This window comes from Schistocerca gregaria, chromosome 3, assembly GCF_023897955.1.
Source record: "Schistocerca gregaria isolate iqSchGreg1 chromosome 3, iqSchGreg1.2, whole genome shotgun sequence".
Lineage (NCBI taxonomy): Eukaryota > Metazoa > Arthropoda > Insecta > Orthoptera > Acrididae > Schistocerca > Schistocerca gregaria.
In genome coordinates this window covers 668,884,734-668,900,174 of record NC_064922.1, presented here as the reverse complement: position 1 = coordinate 668,900,174, position 15,441 = coordinate 668,884,734, and the positions used below count along the sequence as shown (strand labels likewise).

Genomic DNA, 15,441 nt, shown 5'->3' with positions numbered 1-15,441 from the left:
GAAAATATACATTTTGTTACAAATGCCGTTTTATTTTTAAGTAATAGACATTAGGATAATTACGTAGGACAAAACAGTTCCATAGGTTCGCCGCCCTTTATATATCCTCACTCAGTTTCTAGACTTTTCGCTGTTTTCGGTTTACAGAGGAATCTAGTAAGACACTGACAGCATACACAAAGAATGATCGAAATGACGTAACGCCCGACTGGTATGTAACCCGTCTCGTGTACAGGTAACGCAGCAACGAACTTATCTGACCAAGGCTACTATAAAAAGAAATGTAGGCTACGCTTACTTACGACAGTCAGCGGTAGCCTACGGTAGTGTTACAGCTTTAGATGTGACCGTTACATTTAAACAGAAGTGTTATGGAGCACTACGGCAGACTTTATTCACATAACAATTGAGAATGCATGCACGTCATGTGATCCTGTAACATTCCCAATGACTTTGTCATGTTGACATGGAAACATTTTTTTGTGGTTAGTAACTAAAAACTGATTTTCTGTTAATGTATAGTAATACCTACAAAATTTGAAAATAACAACACCTTCCCCACTATATATTGGTTTTAGAAACTTTGGACAACATCTAAAAAGGAACATTTAAATAAAGATGTCTACGTTTAAGGTCATAATGTCACTCTTGTTACATTTTTGTTAGCTACTATTAAATTCTTATGTAAATAAGTTTATTATTGTTATTATTATTATAATTATTATTATTAATGTTATTATTAAATCTGGCCACGTTGGCTAAGATTAGAAACGTTACAGTGTGGAATAATTGTTTTTAATCGAGTTCTTTTGTATTTTGAGATCCCTCTAAAAAAATTTCAATTTTTTTTGTCTTATGGAATGGAAAGAAATTTCTGTGATATGACATATTTGTGCATGTCTGAAAATTACATCTTTCAGAATTCCCTTGGCTTTCTGTAGCTAGAGTAACGAGGTCATGCAATGGTACACTGAGGCAATTGCGTAGTTGTTTGATTCGAACATTCATGGGTATTCACATCTGATATTGAGATCAATCCCCGGTTTATGTTAGCGATTATGATGTCAAAGCAGAACTATTATCACATATAAGCACAGTTTAGTTTTACCCCCCTTTCAATTGTGACTTACTGAACTGTTAGGGAGACTGCATGGTGACATGACGTGAATTCAGACGAGCTTATACGCATGCTCAGCAAAGCGTTATGACCCTGGTTAATGGTTTCTAATTAGTGCAGTGTTTCTAGTTAGTGCAGTAGTCATTTTGCAGTCAGCAGTAGCAGAATGCCTCATGCAGCTTATGACAGTCCTGGATCCAGGTTGGGACTTTTCCGCTGGCAACCCTTGGAACAAAGGTGACGAGTATGGGAACGACCACAAATTACGTGATCTCAAAAGGGTGGGGGAGGGGGAGGGGGTGACCAGATGGGGAATGGTCCGGAAAAATCCAATCCAAATGTCATTACGTGTGGGTGTGAGGGGGCAATGACAATCTTATGTCAGCCTTTTAATTCAGAGAATGTACAGTATTGCAATTTGTTTTATAAAGTAATCTTGGGGTTAGACAATATTAATGTGTAATGTTACAAAAGCAGTTACTTTCGTAGCAGATGCCGTTTATATGTTATTTTGTATTCAATGTAACATTCTTCACCATGATAAGAGGCCAGAGTTTCCTGTTATTGTGGATTAGTGCGAAAGTTGTTTGTGAGTAAGCCCACCATCTTTTATAGCCTCTCTGAACTGATCAACATGCTTTACAATCGTGCATGCCCATGGTTCCCCTATCATTTCATTTCATTCGTGGAGTCCCCTGCCACACTGGTTGAAACCACTGTGTGTTAGTCGGTGAGTCATTCGTGATATTCTATAAGACATATAAAATGGTTCAAATGGCTCTGAGCACTATGGGACTTAACTTCTAAGGTCATCAGTAGACATGCAAAGCCAATGTCATTTTCTTCAGCATATATCACGTCTTTACACTGCATACGTTGAGGAACATGCCGACAAGTCGAAACAAATGGTATAGTAAGAAATTAATCTTCTGTGGAAGGAAAATAAGCTATAATTCAACGATAATAGCTGTGTTAGTGATCATATAAGTCAAGAGATTCAAAAGCTACATAATCATACGGTCCGAGAGTAGGCTGAAACAATGTTGTCTCTCATCTACAACACCAAGTAAAGGTACAATGACATTTGGTCTATATAATGCTAAATATATCAATCAAAAGTCAATTTTTTAGGGGTCAAAACGGTTGATATTATTTTACAGCAACTTTCTTGTTCGTCTGCCTCCGTCTTACCGTCTGAATACTACAAAAAATTTTCACATTCAAAGTGAAGTGCTTTTAATCATGCGTTAAAACACTGTTTAACACAGTTTCTAGAGTTAATATAGTTTTATGGAAATGTTTCAATCATTGTTTAAAGCAAATAGAACATTTCTCATTTTCACATATTATAGACAAGTACGAAAAGGACGCGGTGGCCTTATGATTTTAATAGTCTATGTAGGGTAGATGCTTGTGCATATATTCAGCTCTCCCTTCATTGAACTCCTTTTCAACTCCATTAATAGCATACATTGGTGCCCAAAATTAAAGCAACAAAACACTATAAAAGTGATAGCAAAATAGAAACAATTTGAATAATACAGAATGTAAGCAACTGCTATATGCATCACAGTAGACGAAAATGTTCTTCGTTTGTTCCAACTTAGCAGATTTACACACACATTCCATCAACTGGCTAATGTGATTACTATGGGCGTGACCACCTCTGGCAGTAATTCAGGCCTGATCACGACGTAGCAAGCTGGGAATAAAGTCATCAATGCCTTGCTAAAGCAATAAAGCCCATTCTTCCCGAGGACCTGCTCGCAAGTCTTGGAGAGTGGTTGGTGGATGTTGATGTGATGCAACCCGTCTCCCTAGTGCACCCCATACACGCTTTATGGGATTCAAATAGGGCATAGGATCAGGCCACCCCATGCCTGAAGTATCTCCCGTTTTCAAGGAAACATTAACTACTCGTGCTCTATGACGTGGAGCATTATCGTCCATCAGTAACAAGTCAAGACGTACAGCACCTCGTAATAACCGTACATGAGGTCCCAAGATCTCATCACGATACCTGACAACAAATAAACCTTTGCGAATCATCTGCACAATTCAATGAAGAGATGTTTGAGTGGTCAACATAATCTCTGCCCGCACCATTAGCAATACTTCTCGATATCGGTCTGTCTCCACACTGTTCTGGTCTCTTAATCTTATTCCACATTCTCTTCAGCTGTGAATCCGTCGAGAGTCACTCTCCAGACAAAATCGAGACTCATCTGTGGAGAGAAAAAATGGCTCTGACCACTGTGGAACTTCTAAGGTCATCAGTCCCCTAGAACTTAAAACTGCTTAAACCCAACTAACCTAAGGACGACACACACATCCAAGCCCGAGGCAGGATTCGAACCTGTCACCGTGGCGGTCAGGCGGTTCCAGACTGTAGCGCCTAGAACCGCTCGGCCTCCCCGACCGGCTGTGAAGAGAACATTGGCCCACTGTTCGAGTGTCCAGGTGGCATGTCGCCGACTCCACTGTAGACGTTCCCTTCCTTGTAGAGGCGACGGAGGCACACATATGGCATGTCTCCGCCGTTCTGTCGAAGGCTTCCCTACACCGTTTCCCTCGATATAAGACGTCCACTGATGCTGCGAGTTCAGATGCCAGGAGCTGCGTTGTACAAAGGGGGTACCGTCGTGCCCTTACAGCCAAATAACGTCCTGTCTTTCTGATGTCACACGTGGTAGGCTCGTTCCTGGTCTTCGGGATAATGTTTCTGTCTCTGTAAATTGTTGCCATATCGGAGAAACAACAAAAGGATTCACATTAAGCCGTCGGTCCACATGAGTTTCATGAGTTTGCGACTGTCCTTCTTCCATTCTTCCTGTGGCCTCCGCCGCAGGGAGTCTGGTAGGCGTCTTCTCTTTGCCATACTGCACGTCTGTAGCTATGTACACAACGACTGTAGTTGTGGCACTAACCGGCAAACACTATTCTGTTTGATAGGTGCTCTGAATTCATCGTTGGCATCGTTTTCTGTTGACCGAAATGCCATCTTCCCTTTGGAACACGATCTACGGGCATCTCTTGACAGCTTGTATGATTATATAGTGAGTTAGACACAGGACGGAGAACCAGCGATTTGTTGCTTTAATTTTGGACGCCAGTGTATTTGCAATCAGGTTTCTTTCGATGCGATTTAGCAGTCAGGTATCTTTCGATGCGATTTATAGGATGTATAACATTATCGCACTAGCTTTAACCTGCCGAATTTTATACCCTAAAATTCACATCTCTAGAAAGTAAAACGAAGATAAATTGTTGTATTCGGTATGAAATGAATGGTCTAATGCTGAGCACATTCGAAACCTGTACATTATCTATGTAAAAACGTTTAATTATTGCAAATAAAATAGTAACTACTAATTCGTGTCTGTCTCATTACCACCGAAAACTAATGAATGTATTGAGATAATGATGTTTCAGATTCTTCTTAATAGTTTAGTTTTAGTTTAATCCTAATTAACGATGATACAACCATGAGAAACCATTTTAATATGAATATAAAGCGTAAAACTTTGCCGCCCATACCCTGCTTTGCAGTACACTTTGTAGGCGATAAGTGATATGTCATAATATCTAACATTAAATTGTAGATTTCTAAATGATCTAAAAAAAATGTCAGTGAGAACATCGGTCTTAATTTTCTTCGGTTTGCCCATAAAATACATTTCGTTTGTTTCGTTTTGCATTTGCTACGCCAGACCGCTACATAAGTCAATTAAAGATAGTGACTTTTCGTCGACCACAGAAGATAAACATGTGTGCTCGGAGACATTTCTGTCTCCCTTCCTGAGCCCTAAAATCTGGTATTAGATAATTTGATGCAACTTCTACCATTTTAGCAGTGGACTGCGAAAGAACACATGCTGCGCGTGAAGCTGTCCTTCTAATTCAAACTGTTAAGTGATATCATTCGAAACAATCTTCATATTTCAGAAATTATTCATTATACCAAGACGAAGTTTATTTTGTCATCAATTCATGTTTTTATCTGTCGAGCTATTGAAGTTACATCTTTTTTTTCAACTGAACTACATATTTCAAGCATCACTCGACATCTCATGTATATAAACACAACAGACGTGAAATTGAAAATTGGTGAAAAAGTTATTGAAAACAGAAAATACATCTAACATACTTAAACACTCGATTTTAGTAGTTAACTCTTATTTTAGTTTACAGGATTTTCTAAATAGAACGTAACAGCTACGAGGGGATATTTATCAGCAGGATGAAACTGTTGGAAAGAAATAACTGCCGACTGTTTATTCGGAACAGAATAGAGAATCACATAAAACGCCACTTCAGAATTCTGGTCTCAGAATCTGGAAGCAGTTTAATTATTGACGCTAGCTCCTATCTGCCCCTAGAGGCCCGCGCTCGGAGGAGGAACGATCACATCCTTTTAAGACAATCGCATACATAGCTACGTGCAGAGTTACTGCCGAAGAACGTCGATGGTGTGAAGTTTTTCGGACCTGCCATACACTACCTGTTCCACACCCGAATATGTCATTATAAAAGGCACATACATTCGTTTGATCCCTGGGAAAAATAGCACATCAGTGGCGAAGTGGCACTTTGTGTTCATTCGAACGCCCACAAGCGAACGCAATATTGCACACACAGACCAGCATTTTTTTTTTATCTATAGTAAGGTGTCTGGGGACAGTTTCTTCAATTCTCAGTCCAGATAAAGTTATCTGTTTGTCTCTGGATGGTAAACCGTGTGATCCCATTGGACTAAAAGAACAGGCATCATTACCAGTGCACGTAGACCACGAAGTTTCTCTGCCGGATAACGACTTCTAAACGTAAATTAATTCCAAGTGTGTACCTATAAGTGAAATTAAAGCTAATGAGTTGGGGCGCCGCGGAGCTCTTACTTACAATGGCTTGGCGTACGCCGCTATCCGCAGAGCAGCGCAGTCTTTGTCTACGGCCATATTTCAAGCTCATGATTTCAATAGGCTTCGTCTTGTGAGGCTTGTAAAACTTTTTTATCGTCCAGTTTCGGTTGAAAAATTGCGGAACTTGTTCTGCGACGTCGTGGAATGTTCCCACTTCAGTCCCTAACCATCCATGAGGTTCCGGTAGTTGGCGGCGCTGTACGTAGCCTTCAAAATGGCGACTGCGACGCATGTGCATTTAAAGCAGAGAGTTGTCATTGAGTTTTCTTTTGCCGGAAAGCCAGGGACTTGCAAAATGACTAAGGAGACCTGCCAGTGAACAAATGCACTGTAAAAATGTGGACGAGGCGTCTGTCATCATCGCAACAAGATCGCGCGAACTTTTCGACCTCCTGAGTGTCTGCCATCCACGCATACCTCTGACTACTACAACTTTGGAACGTGCGGACTCTATAAATGGATTAATTATCAATGAAGTCGGCCAACAGTCTCATTCAAGGTTATCGATGGATCACAATCAAATACCTCGATGCTCAACTTGACCTCGCTGTAGGTAATACTGACATATTCGTGCACCAGTTGGAGTACTCAGAGGAGTGTGCCAGCTGGGTTCCTAGCTGCTTAACAGCAGCAATAAAGAGCAGCGAATGACGATTTTGTGGAATTCCTTGCGCGTTACAAGGATGGTCACAGCAATATGTTGTCGCACATCGTCACAGGTGATGATACACATGTTCATTACTTCGAACAGGAAACAAAACGGCAATCCATGGATTGACATCACACCACCTCTACTCCGAAGAAACAGCTTAAAGCCGCACGCTCAGCGCGCAAAGTCACAGCGACGGGCTTCTGGTACTTTGGAGGTGTTGGATATCGTTCTTCATAGTGCAACGATCGACTGTGAAGAATTTTTTGCCACCGTCTAAAAACTGCAGAAACGACTTCAGCGTATCCATCGCCACAAAAATGAAAACAATCACCCAAACGGCAGCGTAAGCCTCAAGCAAGTCTGCTCACCTGAGGACAGCTCACAAAACTTGAAGGGGGTGTTCTTCCTCATCCACCATCAGGCTAACGTTCGTTTGGCTCAATAAAGGATGCACTTCGCGGGAAGCCGTGCGTGGATGATGGGAAGATTGTTGATGCAGCAAAGTGTTGGCTCCGACATCGACCAGTAGATTGGTTCCCTTCCGGCATACAGGCCCTCACACTGAGGTAACCTAAGACCGTTGCATTGAATGGCGATTATGTTGAAAAACTAGGTTCTGTAACGAAGCGAGATGGGTACAACATGGTGTATTGGAATCCTGAATAAAACACACACACACACACACACACACAGACATACATACATATAAATAATTAATGGACTCCCCTACTAGCACCGTCCTGAAACATCGATAGAACTACAAGGTTGGAGATTTTTGTGTATAAAACAGCCAACCCCCGACATACCTCGCTCAAACACTGTTAGATACCGCATTAGAGTTCGCTTTGTCAAGGACCCTTAGTTTCATCCCCAGCACGTCTTTCCTCCTCCTTACATAGCATTTCGCATTGTACCCTTACTTATAATGCCTCTTACCACTGTCATTTCGAACATCCACGTACCCCTCAGACACATTTGTATTTTTACTTTTCTGGCGTTGTAGAATTCGAATTTACGTGAATCTGAGTAACCATATATAGCATCACGTATGTAAGTATCTAATGCAACGTGGCTTATAGTTCGGTGCAGTTCTCTGGGCATTTGAACACAGTCTTTTGCAACAGATCGCAAACACAAGGCACCGAATAAACACACGTTCTGTAGAATAAATAGCTACGGCTCTACCTGCTGTCTCAACACCAACATTACTGAGGCAAAGAACATGATGTACACTACACACAGTAATTATTGTTAATTTTTATGTTAATGGCATTGAGATTTAATGAAGTCTTACTATTTTTAAAGGCTTTTCGCAACGAATGATCCTAAGCTGATTGCTTATTTCAAGTCAGCACAAACTCGTCTGAACAGGGAAGTGATTAAAATTCCTCATTAAGGGGCTAGGAAGGAGCTATCTGTATTTGTATGCAAGAAACTTTTCATAGCCAAGGTAGTATTCAGTAGTACTAACTCGTAACAATAGATTTCACCAATGAAACGTCGTTTTCAGAAATCCTGTTGTTATACGTCTTATATCATTATGATTTTGTAATTGTAATTGATAATATGCAGCACAGTCCACACAGATCAATTAAAAATAAAAATAGGTTTCTATATGTGACTCACATGTTTTTACTTCTAACAAACCTGTGTGGATGTGATACACACAGTCTACTACACTGTCAACAGTGCATTGTGTGGTACAGTTATAGCGGAACAAGTTTTTGAACGTAGGGAGGCGACAGACGTAATTGCTGAAACCAGTCATAGGAAAGTAGGACAAGGAAAAATCGATTTGAAACAACACATGAACTCAAATTCATATAACTGACTTCAGAAAAGTAATTAAATCGCATTAGCCCGCGCCATATCAGCTCTCAGAAAACAATCGACATATCGACTTCCATCACGTAAGAAAATCGATCAAACCAAGATTAATACGAGTTACAAACAATTACCGATTAACGTTCCGTCATAACGGGCGGAACCAAATTAAATGTTCTACCATTGAGACGAATTAATACCAGTACTACGCGTCGAAGCACACTTCTTCACATAGACACAATGACCGGATTCCTACATGTGAAACACGCATCCAAACCATAAAAGTTTCAGAACTTCGCTGTGAGAATCAGGAAAAATAATCGTGCGTGAACCCTGTCCCCGCTAAGAATGATTAAAAACTCGTAATGCAATTGGAAAACCCTAACAAGAATAAGGAACAGAATGTAGGAAATCATTTAACACATCTGGGAAAAACTTGCTTGGTGTTGCAGGGAGGAAAAAAAAAACTGCCAGGGAAGACAGATATTGAAATACATCCAGCAAATAGTTGAGCACATAGGTTGCAGTTGCTGTTCTGGGTAATGTGGTTGGAAAGTTGGCTCAAGAGAGGAATTCGTGCCGCATCAATCCAGTCAGGACACTAATGACACAAAAAGTGTGCTTTTCTGGGACCCAGGAAAGCAACATCTTACCACCACATCGTACAGCAAATGGTGCTATCAGACGCCAAAACAAGTCTTACGACAAGCACGCCAAAAGACGAAGTGCTAATTAAAAATTGCTATACAGCATTCCCTAGGAGACGGGCCGCTGTGACCAATACATTAGAGTTGACAGCTAGTAGAAAGGGGACTACAATATTTCATTGAAATATGAAGCATCACCGTCAGTTAGATCGATTTGATATATTGTACATGAAAAATAGCTTCAATGAGAGAGCAGTGACAGTGAGTAACATTTGAAGGCCATTTCAGTATAGTTAGTGTGGCAGCAAATATTACCTTCAGATGTTACGGATGATGTTCATATTGTCCTTTCATCGTCATTCGTCCCATGTCAGCCATTGTGCTATAGATATTGATTATGGCTTACATTGTCTTTCATCATTAATGCCACACTAAATGATAAGTGCGATGTTCTAGTGTCGAGATCCTAGCAGCGTGAGCTACGGCAAGTCGGTAATACAGTACTGGCCGTCAAAATAGCTACACCAAGAACAAATGCAGATGATAAACGGGTATTAATTGTGCGAATATATTATATTAGAACAGACATGTGATTACATTTTCACGCAGTTTGGGTGCATAGATCCTGAGAAATCAGTACCCAGAACAACCACCTCTGGCCGTAATAACGGCCTTGATACGCCTGGGCATTGAGTCAAACAGAGCTTGGATGGCGTGTACAGGTACAGCCGCCCATGCTGCTTCAACACGATGCCACAGTTCATCGAGAGTAGTGACTGGCGTATTGTGACGAGTCATTTGCTCGGCCACCATTGATGAGACGTTTTCAATTGGTGAGATTTGGAGAATGTACTGGCCAGGCAGCAAACGAACATTTCCTGTATCCAGAAAGACCCGTACAGGACCTGCAACATGCGGTCGTGCATTACCCTGCTGAAATGTAGGGTTTCGCAGGGATCGAATGAAGGGTACAGCCACGAGTCGTTTCAAAGTGCCGTCAATGTGAGCAAGAGATGACCGAGACGTGTAATCAGTGGCACCCCATACCACCACACCGGGTGATGACGAATACACGCTTCCAATGTGAGTTCGCCACCATGGCGGCAAACACGTATGCGACCATCAAGATGCTGTAAACAGAACCTGGATTTCTCCGAAAAAATGATGTTTTGCCACTCGTGCACGCAGGTTCGTCGTAGAATATAGAATTGCAGGTGCTCGTGTCTGTGACGCAGCGTCAAGGTTAACCACAGCCATGGTCTCCGAGCTAAGAGTCCATGCTGCTGCAAACGTCGTCGAACTGTTAGTCCAGATGGTTGTTGTCTTGCAAACGTCCCCATCAGTTGACTCAGAGATCGAGACGTGGCTGAACGAACCGTTATAGCTATGCGGATAAGATGCCTGTTAGTGACACGAGGCCGTTGGGATCCAGCAATGCGTTCCGTATTCCCTCCTGAACCCACCGATTCCATATTCATCTAACAGTCATTGGATCTCGACCAACGTGAGCAGCAAAGTCGCTATACGATAAACCGCAATCGCGATACACTACGATCCGACCTTTATGAAAGTCGGAAACGTGATGGTATGCGTTTCTCCTCCTTACACGAGGCATCACAACAACGCTTCATCAGGCAACGCCGGTCAACTGCTGTTTGTGTATGAGAAAACGGTTGGAAACTTTCCTCATGTCAGCACCTTGTAGGTGTCGTCACCGGCACCAGCCTTGTGTGAATGCTCTGAAAGCTAATCATTTGCATATCACAGCATCTTTTTCCTGTAGGTTAAATTTCGCGTTTGTAGCACGTCATCAACGTGGTGTAGCAATGTTAATGGCCTGTAGTGTATGTGCAGGCTTCCTCCGGACTTGACGCAACAACTCTAAATACGAGACACAGCCGTTGCTGCCCTAATTGTGTGATGATATATTTGTATTGGCAATTTTCTACAGAATTATCGTTCTGCCGCTAATACAAATGTACCAGGTGTGATCGTTTTGAGTCATATTAGTTTTATTCCATTCAAGAAAATGTGAATTATCTAAAACTCGTGGTTCGATGTCAATGTCGATCACCAGCGGCTGACATTAACGTTGTTCGTGTTTACTGCGGTTACCGATCCTGGCAGTGTACATAACAACTTGAGCAGCATAAGCTGTGGAGTTACAACCACGGAGAAGCCGTGTACTCGTGTGAGACAGCCCTATCAACACCTAAAAGAGAAATGGGCCTCATTATGGTTCTCCTGTTTACAGGCTGGTCGAACGGGGCGGTATCCGCATTTATAGGGCATCTGGATGTGACAGTTCCGTAGAGTTTTGATAGCATGGGAACGTGAGGAAAATGTGTACACGGCGTCAAGCTTTCGGCAGACCACAACTGACCATGAAAAGGGATGATAGCCGTATTGCACTCCAAACACAACGTAGTTTCTTCACATGTGCTCCTCGTATCCGGGAACAAATACTGTACTCCATGCTACATTTTCTGTTATTCCACAGCACTGGTTAGAGACTCACAGCAGCTGGACTAGGTGCATACCGCCAAATGCGTAGCCAGCGGTTAACACTGCAACACAAACGGCGACGTCTGGATAGGGGCCGTGACAGGAAGCATGACCTGCGCATGAATTGCGCCTCATTGGCTTCGGCAATGAACAGCGGTTGAATGACATCCCGAACGACAATTGTCGGTCAGTACGAAAGCTGCCATGGAGGAGATTATGTCCTTCCAATGTTGCAGAAGGTAAAGTTATGTTACTGCTGGGGTTGTGGTGTGAGGAATCATCAGGTATGGCTTCAGACCATTGCTAATAGTTGCTGAGGTAACTCCAAGGCGCAAAGGTACGTCACGCACTTTCTGCGTCCTTGTGTGTTACCTCTTCTTTGACGGTATCGTGGTACCATTTTTGAACATTAAAATGATCATTGTAACATCATGTAGATGGTATCGGTAGATTCAGTAAAACCTACTAGTTTCAATTTTTCTCTTTTTAGGCACTCTGGGTGTTCTATAGACAAGAAATATAGGATGAGTTTTACAGCTAATACAAAATTATTTTCATTGTAGGCTTAAAAAGTAGGCCTTGCCGCAGTGGATACACCGGTTCCCGTCAGATCACCGAAGTTAATCGCTGTTGGGCGTGGCCGTCACTTGGATGGGTGACCATCCAGCCGCCATGCGCTGTAGCCATTTTTCAGATCGCACTCAGCCTCGTGATGCCAATTGAGGAGCTACTCGACCGAATAGTAGCGGCTTCGGTCAAGAATACCATCATAACGACCGGGAGAGCTGTGTGCTGACCCAGTCTCCCCTAAGGGTGACACGGCATTTGGATCGTCCTGATAGACCACTGATGGCCTGAAGACGGAGTGAGTGCTTAAAAATTTGCAACCGAAGGAAACAAATTTTTGAAATGGACAAAATGCATAATACATGTAAACAAACCTCTGAGCACTGAAATTACAGAAACAGTTAAGTTAATTTCAATAACTAACCAAAAGACGAAAATTACGAATTGTGCAATATTGTTAAATTATTAATGAAATAAACATTTCGAACTTCATGTGTCATCCGGAAAGTGAAGACACACTGAGATGCTTCCGAGCTTTTGTCAGTTGTCTCCCAAACAGAAAATGGCAAAATTTTAAAATATGAATATTCCGTCGTAATTTTGAATTAAAAAGCACCGTTGATTCACAAGACTGTTATCACCAAAAGTACTATTACTATTTGTGAAGCCTGATGTGGAACGTAAAACAGATGTAACCTATATGTAGAAAAACACAAAACTGTAAAACATGTGATTGACAATCGGAGTTGAAAACATCCCGAAATCAGATTAAGTATACCATTGTAAACACAATACAAAGATCACATTCTGGTAATGAATTACCAACAGCTACTGTAAGCGTTATTCTCAGCCTGTAAGTTTATGTAACAGTATTAACCTGTGTGAAAAAACTGGAAACAAAATCCTGAATAAGTACTCCAGCCTGAACCTCGAGGGTTTACCAGGTCTTTGACGTCTCGAGTCGAGCGTGTATTGTATCCTCTCACGTGACAAGCTGGACTACGACAGCACAACTGGTACTTGATATTATGCATGGGGGCGCTGGGATGAAGTTAACTTCCGAGTTGGTCGAACAAATTTTTTACCAGGGATGGATCTGAAGATCTTGCTTCCCATGGAATCCTGCTGAAAAATAGCAACAGTATGTGGTCGCATGAGGACACGGGACACACAATTGTGACATCAAAGTTGTTCAGGCTTTACCCGTAGTGACCTGGCTACCACACGTGCCTCGTCGAAGTAATAAAACAATGATCCGTTTCCTCAGCTTGCCGCCATACTCGCCGATGTTGGTCATCTGGGATAGTGCAGATCCGCAGTTCGTTGCTGAACACTATGTAATTATACGGCGTTCGTGACGTATGGCGTGTGTGGTTGACTGCGTAATTTTGTATCCACAGTGGAATTATCAAGCCTAAAAATTATTAAAACTACCCTGCCAGTGAGTCTAGACCTAGGGATTTCTATAAAACGAAGTCTCATCTTCTTGTTCTACTTCAAATCAATTATTTCAATCGAGATGCAACTAGAATCAATCACAGCTAGGATTCCACAAATGATTTATTCTCAAGAAAGATAAAGAATGCTAAACTTTATAAATATGGAGTACTCGATGACAAATTCAACCCTAAGTGTAATTCTGAAATTGGCAAAACGTATGTTTGATTTTCTTTAGACTGTCCCCCTTTATTAGTTGCAACCAAAGTTCGCTGATACCGATTAGCGGTGAGGAACAAAAGACCTACACACTGACCGGTTCATTCAGAAAAACAACTTACTGAAATACAGACAGCAATTCTACTGCACCGATGAGCTGCTCGTTGGGGCGTTGGCCGCTGTTCATATGATGTATGTAACTTAAGTACACTCCTGGAAATTGAAATAAGAACACCGTGAATTCATTGTCCCAGGAAGGGGAAACTTTTTTGACACATTCCTGGGGTCAGATACATCACATGATCACACTGACAGAACCACAGGCACATAGACACAGGCAACACAGCATGCACAATGTCGGCACTAGTACAGTGTATATCCACCTTTCGCAGCAATGCAGGCTGCTATTCTTCCATAGAGACGATCGTAGAGATGCTGGATGTAGTCCTGTGGAACGGCTTGCCATGCCATTTCCACCTGGCGCCTCAGTTGGACCAGCGTTCGTGCTGGACGTGCAGACCGCGTGAGATGACGCTTCATCCAGTCCCAAACATGCTCAATGGGGGACAGATCTGGAGATCTTGTTGGCCAGGGTAGTTCACTTACACCTTCTAGAGCACGTTGGGTGGCACGGGATACATGCGGACGTACATTGTCCTGTTGGAACTGCAAGTTCCCTTGCAGGTCTACGAATGTTAGAACGATGGGTTCGATGACGGTTTGGATGTACCGTGCACTATTCAGTGTCCCCTCGACGATCACCAGAGGTGTACGGCCAGTGTAGGAGATCACTCGCCACACTATGATGCCGAGTGTTGGCCCTGTGTGCCTCGGTCGTATGAAGTCCTGATTGTGGCGCTCACCTGCACGGCGCCAAACACGCATACGACCATCATTAGCACCAAGGCAGAAGCGACTCTCATCGCTGAAGACGGCACGTCTCCATTCGTCCCTCCATTCACACCTGCCGCGACACCACTGGAGGCGGGCTGCACGATGTTGGGGCGTGAGCGGAAGACGGCCTAACGGTGTGCGGGACCGTAGCCCAGCTTCATGTAGACGGTTGCGAATGGTCCTCGCCGATACCCCAGGAGCAACAGTGTCCCTAATTTGCTGGGAAGTGGCGGTGCGGTCCCCTACGGCACTGCGTAGGATCCTACGGTCTTGGCGTGCATCCGTGCGTCACTGCGGTCCGGTCCCAGGTCGGCGAGCACGTGCACCTTCCGCCGACCACTGGCGACTACATCGATGTACTGTGGAGACCTCACGCCCCACGTGTTGAGCAATTCGGAGGTGCGTCCACCCGGCCTCCCGTATGCCCACTATACGCCCTCGCTCAAAGTCCGTCAACTGCACATACGGTTCACGTCCACGCTGTCGCGGCATGCTACCAGTGTTAAAGACTGCGATGGAGCTCCGTATGCCACGGCAAACTGGCTGACACTGACGGCGGCGGTGCACAAATGCTGCGCAGCTAGCGCCATTCGACGGCCAACACCGCGGTTCCTGGTGTGTCCGCTGTGCCGTGCGTGTGATCATTGCTTGTACAGCCCT

The 15,441-nt window shown here is 43.1% G+C and overlaps 1 protein-coding gene across 2 annotated transcripts in view; it reads left to right on the top strand.

Moving 5' to 3' along the window:
- Nucleotides 1-15,441, top strand: part of LOC126354714 (diuretic hormone receptor-like) — a 1,166,839-nt gene that overhangs the window by 241,535 nt on the left and 909,863 nt on the right. The gene's annotated exons all lie outside the window — the stretch shown is intronic.